The sequence below is a fragment of the Mustela nigripes genome, chromosome 13 (genome assembly GCF_022355385.1).
Source record: "Mustela nigripes isolate SB6536 chromosome 13, MUSNIG.SB6536, whole genome shotgun sequence".
NCBI classification, from domain to species: Eukaryota; Metazoa; Chordata; class Mammalia; order Carnivora; family Mustelidae; genus Mustela; species Mustela nigripes.
Genome location: NC_081569.1, coordinates 120,572,220 through 120,579,014, shown reverse-complemented (window position 1 = coordinate 120,579,014; position 6,795 = coordinate 120,572,220).

Sequence of the window (6,795 nt, the reverse complement as noted above, 5' to 3'; positions counted from 1 at the left end):
AATTAGGACATTTTTCCATACTTAATAATTATTTCAATATTGAATTTTATACCTAGCATATACACACACATACACACACTGCTACTGACTGGTTTTGATCAATGTCTGCTTGTGGTTGGGAAAATGTATGCATCATTAACAATGCTTCCCACTCCAAACATACTACATTTGTGGTTGCAGGAACTATTTGAAGAATCTGTTGTAATTTGCTCTTGTCTTTCTCTGTTTGGTGTGAAATCGTTACCCAGAAAGAACTAATCTATATTGAGGTCAAGTCTATCTCTAATAGGGAAGTCTGCCCTGTTACAATGTAGGGCATGCCAACCACTGGAGTAGAAAGGGCTGGCAGGATTGTTCCATTATTGTTGATCTTAATCCATCATTTAAACTGCAGTAGGATTTATTGAGAGATTAGACAAAGTCATACAAAACAAATTTGCTAAAGTATAGCATGGGGAGATAGAAATGGGCATTGGTGGGAAGGGCAAAAATAACATGACACTGTCACATTTTGATGAAATAAAATATGATTAAAACTCTTAATTCTTTATTTGTTAAACTATACATCCAGTGGATGCACAATGAAAGATGCAGTGTTGATCTTGTGTTACAATTATGTTTTTGAGTCTTCTGAACTTCTTAGTTAATAGATGGACATTGAAAGCACTGCTATTTATTGGTGCTTTTTGGCAATGACTCTATGCTGTTTCTACCTTCTAAACCCTCACAAATGTACTGTGAAGATTTACATTCATAACAAGTATGGAACCCTGGAGGGAGAGTTGTAGCTATGAAATTTACCTCTCAAACCCATAACACATCTTTGGCAAGGAAATAAGTTACATTAAGGTTCCCCCCAGACCCTCCTCACCTTTGAGAAAAATAATGTCCTTAATTCTACCAAAGCACTAGAAAAGCTAGGACAAGTCCAAGAATCTGCCAGGAGGGGAAAACTACCAGGTGTTTAAATGGCAAACATCCATGGGATACAGTTGAATACATAAAGATGAATGGGGATGAAACATTTAGTTTGAAATGAATTCAAGTGAAAATTAAGCCAGACTATGACTGAAATATAATTTAATCTGTTCATTTTGCTCTAGTTAACCCCCACATATAAAAATATGCACTGAGAAAACAGGAACATGGTATAATATATATTGTAAAAACATATGGTAAGTATCCAAAGAGAAGTGTCAACCTCAAAACCAAGCAAACATAGTGCTCCCACTGGACAGAAATTAAACCTGGGAAGCCTGTTAAATCCATAGCCAGGAAAAATATGACATATATTATAGGAAATAGGAAAGATAAACCAAATTGGGAAAGATAAAACAAAGTTGCCAAACCTCACAAGACATTATACCAATGCAGGTCCCTTTTTTCACAGATAGGTAATCATGTCTGTAATGGAGAACTACAAACTAAGGATTGGCATGGAATAAAATACACTATAGCTTTTCTTTCTTTGTTTTTGTTTTCCTTTATTTTTGTAAGGAAACAAATTATGAATAGAAGCATAATTGGAGGTGAGATGGAATAAAAGGATGAATCCTTTCAGAGATGATGCCTGTAGGGTGTTTTGTTTTGTTTTTTTTTTTTTTTTTTTGGTCTCTAGTGGCAAATTATTGGAGGGGTTAATTATGTTGGATTTTCTGAGATTTGTAATTTCAAATATTTTCCTCTATGTCAGAATTTCAGATTTGGTGCATAGAAAATTTAGTATTTACTACTTTTTGAGATCATATATATGCATGTATATATGTATTGTATATAATTATAATATATACATAAATATAAATAAGGACAGAGAGAGGAGGAGAGAGACTTCTTTATTTTAAGAGGTTAACTCCATCAAGAGTTGAGTTAATTTGAATTTGAAATCTTTTTTTTTTTTTTTTTTAAGATTTATTTATTTGACAGAGAGAGACACAACGAGAGAGGGAACACAAACTGGGGGAGTGGGAGAGGGAGACTCGGGTTTCCCGCCAAGCAGGGAGCCCAATGCGGGGCTCAATTCCAGGACTCTGGGATCATGACCTGAGCTGAAGGCAGACACTTCATGCTTGAGCCACCCAGGTGCCCCCTGAATTTGATATCTTGAGCATAAGGTGGTCTAGCAAGCAGAATCCATTCCTCTTTTATGGGACTTCAGTGTTTCTTAAGAATTTCCAACTGATTGGATAAGGCCCACCCATATTATGTACAACAGTCTACTTTACTCAATGTCCACTGATCTCAATGTTGTTCACATCTAAAAACAACAACAGCACAGCAATATCTTTACAACAAAAGCTGGGTTGGTATTTCACCAAATCACTGGGTACCAGAGCCTAGCCAAACTGATGCATAAAGATGACCATCCCAGTTGCCTAAGGATCAGATTTAACATTGTAAGTGGGATAATCTAGAAAACTAAACATTGTTGTAAACTTGTCACCTTTTTAAAAAAATTTTTTTTTAAAGATTTTATTTATTTATTTGACAGAGAGATAGATCACAAGTAAGCAGAGCAGCAGGCAGAGGGAGAGGGGGAAGCAAACTCTTCACTGAGCAGAGAGCCCGATGTGGGGCTCGAACCCAGGACACTGGGATCATGACCTGAGCCAAAGGCAGCCACTTAACCAACTGAGCCACCCAGGCGCCCCAGCTTGTCACCCTTAATCCATAAGGTGTATATAGAAAGAATAGGTGTGTGTAGCAGAAAGAGTTAATATTTGGCAAGTATGTAGGCAATTCCCTACTTACATGGCTCAACTCATGACTTTTCAATGTTACAGTTATATGACTTATGTGAAAGTCATACACATTCAATACAAACTGTACTTTGAGTTTTGAGTTTTGATTTTTTTCTTGGACTTGTGATATGTGATACAATACCCTCATGATTCTGGGCAGTGCCAACGAGCCACAGCTTCCAGTTAGCCACATGATCCTGAGGATAAACAACACTACATTTACATCCATCTACACCTGTGTGGCCATTCTGATTTTTGCTTTCAGTATAGTATTCACTAAATATTATATGAGCTATTCAATACTTTAATATAAATTGGGCTTTGTTAGAAGATTTTGCACAACTGTGACTAGTGTAAATGTTCTGAACACATTTAAGGTAGGCTAGTTTAAGATATGGTGTTCAATAGGTTAGGAGTATTTAATGCATTTCCAACTTACAATGGATTCATCAGGACATAACTCCTCATGAGATCTGTATTTGTTCCTTGTGTTACCAAATTTCACAAGCAGTGATACCAAATTTCACTACCAAAACAGGCCAGTAGACTGTCTCTGTCTCATCTAGATTGAAGTCATTAGGAACTTGTGTGTGTTCTCCATTTCTTTGCTATTACAAGAAGGAGGAAGAGTGTTTCACGTGTGAGTAAACCTACATTTTTTTTTTAAGGTAGCCAGATATCAAGGATTTTCTGTTGTATCACCTTGGTTAAGATGGTGGCATACATTTTTTATAAAAATAATCCATTTTTTATTGTAAAAGACATGTTCTTTGTTGAAATTAAAAACAAAAATCAAGAAATATTAAGAAGGAAATTAAGATCAGAGGAACACTATTTAAATTTCACTGCATCTTTTGATATTTGAATCAGCATATTAAATTAAAAATTGTTATTCTTAAATATTACATAATCACAAAGACACAAATATAAAACTAGAAAATATACACATGCATATAAGTTGTATCCTTACATTTAAAGACATAAGATTGCTCATTACCCTTAATATCATATTAAAATTCTTCAGAAGTAAAATTAGATGATCATGATAGGTATTCATAGGAAAATCTAAACCCCAATTATTTTAGATTTATGTGGTTTCCAACATTATTGTAATTATAAAATTATCCTAAAAAACAGTTATCATTGACATGATCCTATTACCAATTTACCCTTAATATCCAGAATATCACCATTGCTCATTTTAGTCAGCTTTCTAATCTTATAATTAGGAATGCTACACACACATCTCCTGACTTCAAAGTATTTTTTAAAAATGTGAACAATTATTGGGATGCCTGGGTGGCTCAGTGGGTTAAGCCGCTGCCTTCGGCTCAGGTCATGATTCCAGGGTCCTGGGATCGAGTCCCACATCGGGTTCTCTGCTCAGCAGGGGGTCTGCTTCCCTTCCTCTCTCTCTGCCTGCCTCTCTGCCTACTTGTGATTTCTGTCTGTCAAATAAATAAATAAAATCTTTTAAAAAAATGTGAACAATTATATACAGTTGTATTCTACATTTGCAAAAACTGATACAGTAGTTTTATGTTTGATAACATGTAATGGTTTTCAAAACATTTTATGACTGAATATAAAACATTATTGTACAAGTTCAGTATTAGTAATATATTTTTAAAACTTAAACATGAAAAGTCTACTTTATATATATTGATAGCCAGCCTTTATATATTGAAGAAACTTTTACAATTGTAATGGAAGAGAGAAAGCTAAGCTTTTACCTGTGATTTAGTTTCTGCCTTTTAGCTAGAAAAACAAAACAATAGAGAAAAAATACCTTTCAAAGTGGATTGGTAAAAATTATATTATACAAATTGATGACACATTCATTTTCCTATGGTATCAAATAGGCTTCACCACCTCACACTTTCCATATATTTCTGTGATTTTCGGGAGTTATTTTTCTTCAGGGGTGCCTGGGTAAACATGTGACTCTTGTTTCAGCTCAGGTCATGGCCTCAGGATCTCAAGATGGAGGCGCAGGGTCTGGCTCTACTCTCAAGGCAGAGTCTGCTTAAGACTCTCACTGTCCTTCTCCACCTCCTTCTTTCTCTCTCCCTTCAATAAATAAATAAATAAATAAATGAAAATAAGTTATTTTTCTTTATTTTCAAATATCCTGTGATTGATGACAGAATTTCTTGTCTTCAAAAATTGACATATTGGAATTTTACGAATTGCATTCTAAGATCTCATTTAGACTTCAAACATTTTGCATCGTATTTCATTTCAAAATCCAAAAATGTTATTGTTTTGAGAAAAATTTTAATTTCCAGAATTTTGAAATCATTATGAAAATTTCTCCTTTAGTTATTATATTACTAAAAATGTGACCGATTTATAGTAGGTTTTCATGTGCACATATTTCTTTAGAAAAAGTGTTCATTTTTTTTTAATATATTTTTTTATTTTTTATAAACATATATTTTTATCCCCAGGGGTACAAGTCTGTGAATCACCAGGTTTACACACTTCACAGCACTCACCAAAGCACATACCCTCCCCAATGTCCATAATCCCACCCCCTTCTCCCAAACCCCCTCCCCCCAACAATGGGATTGGAGGGAGACAAACCAAAAGTGTTCATTTTTAAAGCTATTCATATTTAACAGTATGTATGTCAGTATTTTTTAAACTGTTTCAAATACAAATATAATTAAAAATTATATGGACTCTGAAAAACCACCTGAGGGTCTTGAAGGGGTGGGGATGGGAGGTTGGAGGAACAAGGTGGTGGGTATTAGGGAGGGCACATTAATTTCTTCTGAAAAGAAATTTTAAAAACTTTTAATAGTTATTAAAAATCTTAAAAGTTAAAAAAAGTTTTAAAAGTTAAAAATAATTAAAAGTTAAAAAAATCATAATTGTGTTTTTCTATCTGTGAAACACTTTGTAAAATACGGTTCAATGAAACAAAGTTGTTTAAATACATCCTTAAAAAATGATTCCATGATCTCTTGTGCCACAATTTAAAATTTCAGCATGTAAATATCACTGGCTCTTTTCCAAGCAATGACAATTCACTTTAGTAATAAAGCTTTTGCTTGGATGGTTAAAACCTCCTGTTTGACATAATAAGAAATTTAAGATGAAAATTAAATAATTAGAGGGACCAGTATTAAATTTAAAAATTAAATGAAATTCTCCAGTTAAACTCAAATTTAATTATTAAAACTAAATTCATCATGAGGATACAGAAAGTTGTCAGACAAAAACTGCACACAGCTGAATTTGTAGCTGAACAAAGTGTCATATTTACTTTAAGTTTAGTTATTTAGATTCTGTATACCTAACATATGTGGCGTATATAAACAGTATGTTTCAAAGTATGTGACCTGGTATTGCCAGTTGTAAATGTAAGTACAGATTTATTGTCATCAGATGTATTCTATCTAATATCCAACTTAGGTAAATTTAAGATCTCTTCATATTTATTACAATATTCTTAAAATAAAAACAAACTAAGTGTTCTATACTTTATCTACGCAACAATTTAGTTATAAATGGAATATCAAAATGATTTAGGTAAATGAACTTTTAGAGTGAAAATAAAGTAATTCCATGTGGTACATATTTGTCCTTTACCTTGAAAATTTCAATAAATAAGCTCAATAAATAAAACTAAATAAATAAACAAAAGCTCAATAAATAAGCACTATGATCATCACAGAGCCTGATGTTTTTTCTCAGGCCCTGGATATTTGTATTAATATTCCCTCAATTGCACTATTAAATCATGAGAGAAGTAAATAGGAGATTTTGGTTGTCTTTGAAAGCTCAATAAGTAGATTTCAAAATGGCCATAAGGCAAATCTTCAAACTATACACAATAATTTCACCAATAAATCATGCTTCTAAATATTTTAACTATCTGGAGTGTTCCTTTTATGACACATCTCTTTTCAGATAGCTATAACTTGTGCATACATTAACACTAAAAAGAATTATATCCAATTTTGTAACTAATTAGATATTTACTGTCTTTGGCTACTGACTAAGAAAGTACAGGCATCTGAAAGTGCTAGAAGCAAGAACCCCTTGAAGG